We start from the raw sequence: 12,913 nt of genomic DNA, 5'->3' as shown, positions 1-12,913 counted from the left end.
TTCTAGATTTCCCCCACGAGGGGAAACATCCTCTCTGCATCTACCTTGTCGAGCCCCCTCAGTATCTTAGATGTTTCAATAAGAACACCTCTCATTCTTCTAAATTCCAATGAGTATAGGCCCAGCCTGCTCAACCTTTCCTCATAAGTCAACCCCCTCATCTCTGGAATTAACCTAGTGAATCGTCTCTGAATGGCCTCCAATGCAAGTATATCCTTCCTTAAATAAGGAGACCAAAACTGTACGCAGTACTCCAGGTGTGGTCTCACCAATACCCTTTACAGTTGTAGCAAGACTTCCCTGCTTTTATACTCCAACTCTTTTGAAATGAAGGCCAACATTCCATTTGCCTTTTTGATTACTTGCCCTACCTGCATGCTAACTTTTTGTGTTTCATGCAAAAGGACCCCCAGGTCCCTGTGAACTGTAGCATTTTGTAATCTCTCTCCATTTAAATAATAATTTGCTTTTTTATTTTTCCTGCCAAAGTGTATAAAGAGGAAGGGAGGGCGTAACCTCGACAGCCCTATCTGGCCGGCTGTCCATGAACAACTCATCTGACTGCGATACCAGTAATTGCAACACCAAATCCCCATTCACCAACAGTCCCACACCTTACCTTCCCTCTGTCACTGACCATCACTTGGATGCAATGCCTAAATAAAAGCCAACACAAAATAAACATTCTAAACCAAATTAATAAATCAAGGCATGCCATATTGCATACAAACATTAACTAATCACCCTTGTGCTTTCCCTTAGTACCTGTCTTCCACGTGCCTTTGCCTGTCCTAGTGCTACTATGCAGTGCTGCCCCAGTGGGTGCAGCATGACTTGGGGAAGGCTGCTGACTTTCAGTAAGGAGTCTGCAAATGGCCTTGGAGGATGATCTCGGGTAATACTCTGGGCCTAGAAGGCCTAGATTTGGATTGTACCACCTCGGCTTGGGCGGCAGCAGTCTGCGCTGGCTGGCTGGCAGGCAGCAGCAAGGGCACTGGCCGAGTGGCAGGGATGGGAGGATGAATGCTGTCATCCTGGGAGAGGACAGCAGGTTCGGGCTCCATGCATCCACTGACCTTGCATGACAGGAGTCTGAGCTTCCACTGCAGCACTCAGACATTGGGTTGCTTCGGCTTGTGCTGCAATGGAAGCTGAGACATCGACCATCAAATGTAGCATCATGGTTGGGTCCACAAGTGTACTAATGGAGTTGGCTAGCATTTCAATGCTAGAAAGGATGGGCTCCAAGCTCTACACGAAGCCCTGTACAAGGTTGGTGCTGGACTCCTGGCTAACTGGCAGCCCTGACAATGCAACAAGCATTTCATTGTGCATACCCATCAGTGTTCTTCTGTAGGCTGCCCCATCGAAGTGCTCATCTGAGTCCTCTGCAGCAGACCTCGTTTGACCTCACCCTCAGGTGAGCTGGCACCTGCAGAATGCTTGCCCCCTGTCCTGGCTGCAGGCCACTCATGCCCGGTCTCTCACCACGTGCCGATCCCACCTCTATGCTATCCACTAAATTAAGCGCCATTCAGCCATGATCTTATTGAATGGCGGAGCAGGCTTGAGGGGCCGATTGGGCTACTCCTGCTCCTATTTCTTATGTTCTTATGTTCTTATTATTTGAGCTGGTGGCTTTGAGTGTGAAATCGAGTGGCAGTGTTTCTTCATCATCACTGTCTTGTTGCTCTTCCACCTGTTGCTCTTCCACCACTGCCTATCCAGGTTGCAGTTCTTGGGTATCTGAAAGGAGAAAGGCATAAGTGTAAGGTTGTGGTGAGTGGACGGTGGTGGAGGGGGTGGGGGGTGGGTGCGGGGGAAGCAAGAGGTGATGCTTGCACCATCTGCAGCTTGTAAATCAGAAGAGATTGTGGGATGTGAGAATGAGGTTTAGGAATGAGGATACCGTCATCGGTTATGGTTTCAGCCCCGCCGCTGGCCATGCCCTCAGGAATGGCTGCTCCAATGATGGCGAGCACCGTCTCCTCCATGAGGATATGCAGGTGTGCCTGTCCCCCGCCAATTAGCTCGTGCTGCCTCCAGTTGTGCGCCACCTTGTCCTGCAAGAGAGAGAAATTAATCAGTGCGTGTGGTGCAATCTGTTTGGGAGATGTGGCTGTCATGGTTGAATAGCTGGCAGTGAGTGCAAGCTGTGAGATGTGGGTGTGAAGCTTGCAGCAATGCTAAGTGTGTGATGGTGAGGTAAAGGTATTTGAATGTTAGGTATTTTTTTATTCATTCATAGGATGTGGGCGTCACTGGCAAGGCCAACATTTATTGCCCATTCCCTACTTGCCCTTGAGAAAATGATGTTGAGTCGCCTTCTTGAACCGCTGCAGTCGTGTGGTGAAGGTACTCCCATAGTACTGTTAGGGAGGGAGTTCCAAGATGTTGACCCAATTGCAATGAAGGAACAGCAATATATTTCCATATCGGGATTGTGTGTGACTTGGAGGGGAACTTGGAGGTGGTGGTGTTCCCAGGCGCCTGCTGCCCTTGTCCTTCTAGTCAGTAGAGGTCGTGGGTTTGGGAGGTGTCATCAAAGAAGCCTTGGCGAGTTGCTGCAGTGCATCTTGTAGATGGTACTCACTGCAGACACGGTGCGTCGGTGGTGGAGGGAGTGAATGTTTAAGGTGGTGGATGCGGTGCCAATCAAGCAGGCTGCTTTGTCCTGGATCATGTCAAGCTTCTTGAATGTTGTTGGAGCTGCACTCATCCAGGCAAGTGGAGAGTATTCCATCAGACCCCTGACTTGTGCTTTATAGATGAAGGCTTTGGGGTGTCTGGAGGTGAGACACTCACCTCAGAATTCCCAGCCTCTGACCTGTTCTTGTAGCCACAGTATTTATGTGGCTGGTCCAGTTAAGTTTCTGGTTAATGTTATCCCCAGGATGTTGATAGTGGGGAATCCTGCGATGGTAATGCCGTTGAATATCAAGGGGAGGTGATTAGACTCTCTTGCTGGAGATGGTCATTGCCTGGTACTTGTTTGGTGCGAATGTTACTTGCCACTTATCAGCCCAAACCTGAATGTCATCCAACTCTTGCTGCATGTGGGCACGGACTGCTTCATTATCTGTGGAGTTGTGAATGGAACTGAACACTGTTCAATCATCAGCGACCATCCCCACTTCTGACCTTATGATGGAGGGAAGGTCATTGATGAAGTAGCTGAAGATGGTTGGACCTAGGACACTGCCCTGAGTAACTCCTGCAGCGATGTCCTGGGGCTGAGATGATTGGCCTCCAACAACCACAACCATCTTCCATTGTGCTAGGTATGACTCCAGCCAATGGATAATATTCCCTCTGATTCCCACTGACTTCAATTTCACTAGGGCTCCTTAATGCTGCACTCAATCAAATTCTGCCTTGATGTCAAGGGCAGTCCCTCTCACCTCACCTCTGGAATTCAGCTCTTTTGGTGCAGTGAGCAGTGGCTGAGGCTAGTGGTGCAGTTGGTAGGATATGGCATTTGAGGATTCATTCACTGATCTTCATCACTCGTGTAAGGTCATTGAACTTCTGACGTCATTGTGTCCAGGTCATCAGGGCTTGATATCTGGCATTGACGGCCACGACTACCTGCTCCCATTTCCTTCTGAGTGTGTGTCTGGAGGGCCTCCTGGTCCCCATGATGATCGGTCAAATTATCTTCTCCTCTCCACCTCCTCCACTGAGGCCTCCAGCTCAGCATCAGAAAATCTTGGAGCCGCCCTCCCCATGTTGTGCTGTTATTGCATCTTTTTCCATGTCAAACTGTGTTTCACAATGGCTTCCACCACCTGCCCCAGCCACAATTCACTTCCCATTTAAGAGGTGCAGGGTTGTTTTAAGTAGTGCAGGCTAGCTTTAAGTGGTACTACCTTCTCACAATTTTGGGCCCGCTGCTGAGGCAGGCAGCCATTCAATGGCACCATTAGAGCTGGCTGCACTCTGCAATCATGTTAGTTATCAGGTAGCATGAAGTAAGCGGTCTGCCTGCATCAGAAGCGATCCCCGTGCCCGTTTTCGGGGGCTATTGAATTTAGGTCCCTAAATATTTTCACTAGCATATCCCTCATGGTATTGCTCACAGTGAGTCAGATGATCAGCTGTTTATGAGGACACAGACATTACACCATGGAACACAAAATGTATTATTCTGCTGCTCTTTAACTTGGCCCATGAGGCCACGATGTCTGAATGCTGCACAAAACACGTCCTGAGGTCACTTAGAGGGTAATTGATTCTGTGTGGATTGGCAGCCAGTTGCAAATGCTTGGCTTCTCATTAAGGTCAGAAAAAACAACAGGAAATAACTGGCTGACTTCCTCTTATTTTTATACATCACCTTTATCGAGTTTTTGCGTATGTAACAAAAGTGTGACATCTGAAGTCAGATGGACTCATTAAAGTGCAGCTTGTCTTAATTTATGAGATAATTCCAGAGAATTATGGACACACAAATAAGATAGAAACATTGGAACAAGCACATTTCATTGCCTGAATGTCCAGCTGGTGTGTGATGCCATGCAGCACATCATGGAGGTCTGCACCAGGTTTCCTGGTAGCTGCTATGATGTCTTTAACCTGCAGTAATCCTCAATCTGCCCTCTCTATCCTATGAACATAGGAACAGGAGTAGACTGTTCATCCTCTTGAGCTTGTTCCACCATTCAATTAGATCATGGCTGATCTGTAGCTCAACTTTGTCTTTGCTCCATATCCCTTTTATCCATAGCTATTAAAAATCTATCAATCTTAGGCCTAGAAATTCAGTTGGGCGCGCCAGCCGTTAGCGCCTTAGGAGGAGTAGATCTCGAGCGCCAGGTGCTTAGCGCCCAGGCGCAGCGCGATCTGCGCCTCGCCCCAACTTCAGTAGACATTTAGCGCCGGTGCAAAGTCTTAGCGCGCGCCCTGTTGTGACGTCATTTCGTCGTGCAACGCCCTTTGTGCGCCCGGAACCGGAACTTCGCTCGCGCCGCCCCATTGTGTGCCGGGCGGCCCTAATGACTGTGAAGTGGAACGGTACACAGCCGAGGCGGGCCGCGGGGAGCGCAAATTAAAGGGCACTTACCCTGCACTATAAAGGGCAGCCATTTTGCAGCATTCACTCTTGTGCAACGGATTTTTGGAGAGAGAACAAGGAGGAGAGCTTACTGCTTTGGCCCAACACTAGGACAGGTATTTTTGGCTCAGGCCAGAGCTTAGCAATTATCTTTGCCTTCATTGAGATCTCAGTGTTTGCCAGCATATAATGGGGGCTGCATTGGGTGCCAACGCTGAGTTTCAGCCTTATGCCGGAAGGGCTTACAGACACCGTGAGAAAGTGGCAGCCCTGGCTAGACGCAGAGGGGGCAACAGGCGTTGCCAAGTGAGGCCTTACCCACCTAGGGTATACCGCCAGCAGTCCTCCTATCTGACCATGTCTGCCGCGCAGTGTGTTAGGGGGCTGCGATTCAGAAGGGAGGTGGTTGCAGACATCTGCCAGCTGCTGCACAGAGATCTGCGTCCACAGCTAATGCGCAGGACGTCTCTGTCGGTGGCAGTGAAGGTGACGGTGGCTCTCAACTTCTATGCCACCGGCTCCTTCCAATCCGCTGCTGGGGACATCGCTAACATCTCCCAGTTCGCCGTGCATTGCTGCATCCGCCAGGTGACCAATGCCCTTTTCAGAAGGAGACGTCAATTCATCTCCTTCCCCATGACCCTGGACAAGAAGCAGCAGCGTGCAGTGGGATTTGCAAGAATAGCGGGCTTCCCCATGGTGCAGGGCGCCATTGACTGCACGCATGTGGCTTTGCGGGCACCTCTGGAGCATGCCGAGGATTACCGCAACTGGAAGGGCTACCATTCCCTTAACGTACAGCTGGTGTGTGACCACAGGCAGCGCATCCTAGCTGTCAATGCCCGCTTTCCAGGCAGCAGCCACGATGCCTTTATCCTGCGACAGACAACTGTGGCTGACATGTTCCAGGCACAGCCTCACCCAAGAGGATGGCTTATCGGGGACAAAGGCTATCCTTTGTGTACCTGGCTCATGACCCCGCTCCGCGCGCCTACGACCCCTGCTGAAGAGGCATACAACGAGAGCCATCAAGCGACTAGGAACATCATAGAACAAACAATCGGCGTCCTCAAGCAACGGTTCCGCTGTCTGGATCGCTCCGGGGGAGCCCTCCAGTATTCGCAGGAGCGAGTCTCCCAATTCGTCGTCGTTTGCTGCATGCTGCACAACCTGGCTATCCGCAGGACTCAGGCACTGCCACCTCACGTTGGACCACCACCACAGGAGGAGGAGCAGGAGGAGGAGGAGGACGAGGAGTACCAGCCCAGGAGGGAGGCAGAAGGTCCAAGGGCCGCCCGTCGGCGGCTTATTGACCGTCACTTCTAGGCCCCCTGTCAGGGAATGGCTTGTGCCAATGAAAGAGCATGATTGCAGCCGCTCCGCAAGCCGTCAGCCGGTTAAGGCAACAAACACTTCAAAGATCAAACATGGACAATGTGAATAAATAAAATGGTTTATTGTACAAACTCAGGGCCCTTCCCACATGAAAACCAAAAACAGACGAAACCCCCAAAAAACACTCACACACATGGCTCACTCCCACAACCTGGGGAGCATTAACAAAAGATGTAAACAAAAATGGCCTTCATCCTCGGCCTTCACAAAACACACATTCCAGAAAACACAACATTTGGACACACCCTCTACTTAGTGGCCCGCGAGGGCGATGCCTTCTGCAAACTTTGGCGGCCCCTGCAGGCCCTGCTGCTCCTCCTCAAAGTGAGGCCATTGGCTGCTGCAAGGCTGGGGGCAGGCTCCTGAGGGGCACATGTCGTGACGGCAGATGCCCTTGGGGGTCGGCCTAGACGAGGTCTGGCCGTCGAGGGGCCGGCTGGTGAATGCTGCAGCTGTGGCTGGCCAGCATCAGTCGCTGCAGCAGCTCCTGGCAGCTCCACTGGGGGAGTGGCAGTGGCGGCTGGAAGAATGGGGGCAAGCTGGCAGGTGGCAGGTGCTCGCTGGTCGCCTGAGACACTGGCACTCGGCTGGGCCAGCACTGCAGCATGCGCACCAATCTGCCGAGGGACAGACCGCTGTGCTGCTGCAGCGCGCCGGGTGCCCTGGCGATGCCTGGCTGGCACAGCGAGTGTGGCAGCAGTGAGTGCCCGTGTTGACCTGTTCAGTGACCGCATCAGAGCACCCAGTGACTGCACGGCACCACTGATCAGCTGGCCACTCGCTGCCTGAGCTGCCCCGAATTCCGCCCGACTGGTGGCCTGTGAGGCCCCGAACTCGGTCACACTCCGAGACAGGGACTCGATGGCCTCAGGCAACCGTGCCACTACCCCCATGAGCTCCGTGTGCCGGCGCTCCGAGTCCGCGGACAAGTCCTCGAGGCGGCGCATCTCCTCGGCGTTGGCCGTCTCCGGACTGGAGGCCGGACTCTCCCTCTGGGGAGAAGGCCGCCGAGCTGGCCGACCCTTCCTGCGTTGCTGGATGCCGCTGGGCCCAGCAATTGGACTCCCCTCTGACCCTTCCCCCCTCTGTGAAGAAGGCCGCTGAGCTTCCACCCCCCTCCCGCGTTTCTGCAGGCCGCTGGTCCCAGGAGCTCCCCTCCCCTCCGATACTTCCCCCACGCTCCCCTCCAGGGAAGACGTGTCCCCTACATTGGCATGAGTTGCCGCGGCTGAGGGTTCCCCTGATGGGCCGCCTTCCTCTTGCTCCTCCTCCTCCTCCTCTTCTGAGGGGCTGTCACTGGCAGCTTCAGGGTCCTCCTCCTCACCATCTGAAAGCAGGAAGGCACAAGAGTAGCTTTAGAGTGAGGAGAGGGCATCAGCGAGGGATGCATGAGTGGTGGCATTCAGCGCATTGGACGGACAGTGGCAAAGGATGTAGATCTGATGCGCAAGTGGGACGAGAGAGGTCCAAAAGGTGATGTCCTTACCATTGGTGCCCAGAACAGGGTCGGCATCTCCAGATGCAACGGGGCCTATCACCCGGGCACCCATGATGCGCTCCACGCGATGTTGCAGCTCGGTGAGCAGCTGGGTCTGGGGTCCGCCTCCCCCGGTCGCAGTCCGGCTCCTCTTATTATTGGCCAGCTTGGCCTGCAAGAGAAAGGACGGCCTCTAAGTACAGTGTGTAGCCCTGATCTTGTGTGCACTGCCTCCCATGGTCGAATAGCCTGGCCAGTGTGTAGCCCTGATCTTGTGTGCACTGCCTCCCATGGTCGAATAGCCTGGCCAGTGTGTTAAGTGCACAATGTGCAATTGATGTTCATGAGTGTCCCATAGCTGCTGCATGAGGGCTGGCCATTAGGGCTTTCAGGTCCCTTTGCCCATAATGTGAGGTGCACATGCAAGGATGAGGAGGACACTGGAAAGGGTACTCACCCTGACAATCCTGGCGAGGTCATTTAGCTTTTTGCAGCATTGGACACCGCTCCTGGGGACCTCGCTGTTGGATGACACCTTGGTGGCGACATGCCTCCAGGCTCTCCGGTAGACGCGGGCCGGCGGCTTCCTGCCATTGTCTGGAAACAAAATATGGCGTCTCTTCTCCACAGCACCAACCAGCACCCTCAGATCAAGCTCTGAGAAGTGCTGCGCTCGTTCACGGGCCTTCTCCATGGTTTCAGGCGCTATTTGGGTCCAGCAGCAGTGTTCAGGCCTAGCTGCAGGGCTCCACTATCCAGGGCGTGGCAGCAGACCAAGTCGACCCTTCCCCCTTAAGAGCTGGCCGGCGCCAGGGTGTCTGCTGTCAATCAAGAAATGGCCGCACCTGCGCTGCGCCCGGCCTCGGCGCTCTCGCTCAGCAGCTCCGGCTTAGCGCCTAAAGAGAGGCGTGCATCGCCAGTTTTAGCGCTCGAGCAAACTCTTAGGGCGAAGCTGATGAATATCGGAGAAGTGGCCTCGAAGTTGCGCCGGGCGCAAACTTTAGCGGCCGCCCGACTTTACCGCCCCAAAAGTGGCTGTAATGAATTTCTAGGCTTTAGTCTTCAATCTTCAATTCACCCAGCATCCACAGACTTTTGGGGAAGAGAATTCAAGATTTCCACTACCCTTTGTGAGAACAATTGCTTCCTAATTTCACTCGGGATTCGCCGAGCTCTAATTTTACGATTGCATCCTCTTGTTATAGATTCCCACAAAACAGAGGAAATAGTTTCTCTGCATTTACACTATTGAATTCCTCAGTCATTTACAACATCTCTCTTGAATCACTCTTCAAGCTTCTAAACTCAGGGGAATACAAGCCAAGTTTATCACAGAATCACAGAATCACAGAAACCGCACAGTGCAGATAGAAGCCATTTCGGCCCATCGAGCCTGCACCGACACATATCCCACCCGATCCCCGTAACCCCTACACATATCCCACCCTATCCCTGTAACCCCACGTATTTAATCCCCCTAACACTAAGGGTCAATTTATCATAGCCAATCAACCTAACCCGCACATCTTTGGACTGTGGGAGGAAACCGGAGCACCCGGAGAAAACCCATGCAAACACGGGGAGAATGTGCAAACTCCGCACAGACAGTCGCCCGAGGCTGGATTCGAACCCGGGTCTCTGGCGCTGTGAGGCAACAGTGCTAACCACTATGCCACCATTTATGTAACCTGTCCTCATAATTTAACCCTTTAAGCTGTGGCATTATTCCAGTGAATATGTGCTATACCACCTCTAAGGTCAGTATATCCTTTCTGAGGTACATTGTTCAAACTGAATGTATTACTTCAGATAGGGTCTGACCAAGGCTCTATACAACTGAAGCATAATTTCTCCTTTTGTATTGCAGTTCCCTTGAGCTAAAGGCCAACATTCATTAGCCTTTCTGATTGCATTTACTGATTTCTGTACATGGACACCCAAATCCCTTTGCTCCGCCACAGTCCCTAGTCTCTTGCTTATAAGAAAATCTCCAAATTTGTTTTTTTGGGATCCAAAGTGGATGACTTCATACTTCCATCCATTGAACTCTATCAGCCACAGTTTTTCCCATTCACTGCCTCCGTCTCTTTGAAAATCCTACTCTTATCTACACAACTTACTCTTGCCCCTAACTTAGTGCCATATGCAAACTAGGATACACAGTTCTCTATTCCTTCATCCAAGTCATTGATATATATGGTGAAAAGCTGAGGCACCAGTACAGATCCCTGCTGAGCATCACTTGTTAAGTCCTGACAATCAGAGTATATTCCCTTTCTTCCCTGCTCTGCCTCCCAACGAATTACTAACCCATGTCACAAGGTCACCTCCAACACTATGCACTTTTAGTTTTGCTAAATCCTTATTAAATGCCTTCTGAAAGTCCATGGACATTCCCCTATCCACCATAGTGCCCTCCTCAATAATCCAACTTGTCATACAGTCAAAGAGTCATAGAGTTATATAGCACAGAAAGAGGCTCTTCGGCCCATCGTGTCCGCGCAGGCCATCAAGCCCTGTCTATTCTAGTCCCATTTTCCTGCAGTTCTCCGTAGCCTTGTATGCTATGGCGTTTCAAGTGCTCATCTAAATGCTTCTTGAATGTTGTGAGGGTTCCTGCCTCTACCACCCTCTACCATCCTTTCAGGCAGTGAGTTCCAGATTGCAACCACCCTCTGGGTGAAAAAGTTTTTCCTCAAATCACCTCTAAACCTCCTGCCCCTTATCTTGAAACTATGCCCCCTAGTTATTGACCCTCCACTAAGGGGAAAAGTTCCTCTCTATCTACCATATCTATGCCCCTCATAATTTTGTACACCTCAATCAGGTCCCCCGTCAGCCTTCTCTGCTCTAAGGAAAACAACCCCAGTCTGTCCAGTCTCTCTTCATAGCTGAAGCGCTCTGTTGTATCCGTGTGTTAATGGAGACACGGAATGCAGGAGTTGGTTTAACAGGTGTGGAGGTGAACTAAAAGATACAAGACGCTATACAGGCTTATATACTCGAGTGGTCACTACAGGTATTACAGTACACAGGGGCTCTTAAAGGTACATACACTACAATTCCTCCCCTTTTAGATAATTAGTACATAACATTTTAAGTAATCATTAATTAACATGTTTACAAGAACAATAATCTACACATTTGCTACAGTTAATCAATTATAAGTCAGTCTCTCTGGAGGCTTCCTGACTCGGTCCGGATAACGCCTCGGTGGTGTAGTAGTTTTCGGTGGTGTAGTAGGTTCTTTTGGCAAGGTCGATTCGGCTTGAATGCCAGTGTCGGGTTCATCTGGTTCCAGTATCACCGGATCGGAGGTAGATGCTATGGGTAACTCTGCTTCATCATTAGGCGTAAAGAGTTGTGGTGTAGGTTGCCCCTTTTTGGATGATTCTATGATCTGGTCAGCATGGCGCCTTATTATGCTTTCTCCAATGTCCACGGTATACATCAGCGGTCCTAGTCGTGTGCAAATAGTTCCAGGCTGCCATTTCTCGGTACGGTAGTCCCGGGCCAAAACTTGTTGACCTATCTGGAAGGTTCTAGTTGGCCTTTCATTCATGCCTTGAAATTGTCGGTTCTCTACGTCCCTTCTGATGTTTGGCTTGATCAAATCCAGCCGGCATCTTAGTCTTCTATTGAAAAACATCATGGCGGGAGTTTGGTTTGTAACCACATGTGTTGCATTCCTGTACGCAAACAAGAAGTTATCTACCTTATGTTGTAGATTTATGTCTTCATTACCCATGGCCTTTATGGCCTTCTTGAAGGTCTGGACAAACCTTTCAGCCAAACCATTGGTGACGGGATGGTATGGGGCGGACGTGTAGTGCTTAACCCCATTGTTTTTTAAGAACTTCCTGAATTCTTCGGACACAAATTGCGGTCCATTATCAGAACAGATCTGTTCAGGCAGCCCATTCCTGGCAAATATGGTCCTTAATACTGTGATGGTTTTTTCCGTGGTGGTGGAGGACATCTTTATTACCTCCGGCCACTTGGAGTGTGCATCAACCGCGATTAAGAACATTGAGTCCATAAATGGACCAGCAAAGTCAATATGTACCCTTTGCCATGGAGATGAGGGCCACTCCCATGGATGTAGAGGGGCTTGTGGTGGGGCGTTTTGGACCTTCTCGCATCCTAGACAGCTCTTGGTCATTTCTTCGATGTCTCCATCGATTCCTGGCCACCACACAAAAGCTCTGGCTAGTTTCTTCATTTTCACTCCACCCAGATGCCCCTCGTGAAGCTCCTTTAGTACTTTATCCTGGAGTTTGGGTGGAATCACCACTCTGGATCCACACATCAAGGTTCCTCGGCACACTGACAGCTGTTCTCTTCTTTGCGAGAAGGCTGGCAACAGTGGTTCGCCATGTGCTGGCCATCCCTTCACCGTTAAATCGTAGACTCGAGAGAGAGAGTCGGGTCATTTCTCGTTTCCTTTTCAATGGTAGGATTTGTTACTGGTAGACATTCCACTATGGTTGAGTGGAACATCTCCACTGGGTCCACTGTAGGTGCCTCTTCTACCGTTGGCAACGGTAGGCGCGATAAACCGTCAGCATTCCCATGCTGTTTTGATCCTTTGTATTCTATGTCATATTACTGTGCCCCTAGGAAAAGGGACCACCTCTGTAGCCTTTGCGCTGTCATAATGGGAACGCCCTTTTAGGGTTGAATATGGAGACGAGGGGTTGATGGTCAGTCAACAAGGTAAATTTTTGTCCGTGTAGGTAATGGTTGAATTTCTTCACTCCCCACACCAGGCTGAGTGCTTCCCTGTCGATCTGGGCATAGTTACGCCCATCAGATTTAGAAGTACCGATGCCTTTTTATCATCCTCTACTTCATTCGCTGTGCAATATACCTCCACTCTTTCCACATATGTGGTCCAATCCTCTATATTACTATCGAAAGCAGTAATATTGCCAGTCTTAGGCATCCTGAAAATCAAAAATGGCGCCTCCCGCGCTTTCCTTTCTTCC

At 50.9% G+C, this 12,913-nt stretch overlaps 1 protein-coding gene across 1 annotated transcript in view; it reads left to right on the top strand.

Annotated features, from left to right (window-relative positions):
- Nucleotides 1–12,913, top strand: part of LOC147124920 (sodium- and chloride-dependent neutral and basic amino acid transporter B(0+)-like) — a 617,991-nt gene that overhangs the window by 330,981 nt on the left and 274,097 nt on the right. The gene's annotated exons all lie outside the window — the stretch shown is intronic.

Source organism: Somniosus microcephalus, chromosome 1 (genome assembly GCF_052327205.1).
Source record: "Somniosus microcephalus isolate GS21.2 chromosome 1, FLI_Smic_1.0, whole genome shotgun sequence".
Lineage (NCBI taxonomy): Eukaryota > Metazoa > Chordata > Chondrichthyes > Squaliformes > Somniosidae > Somniosus > Somniosus microcephalus.
The sequence above is the reverse complement of the archived record's forward strand: the minus strand, read 5'-3'. Positions and strand labels throughout refer to the sequence as shown.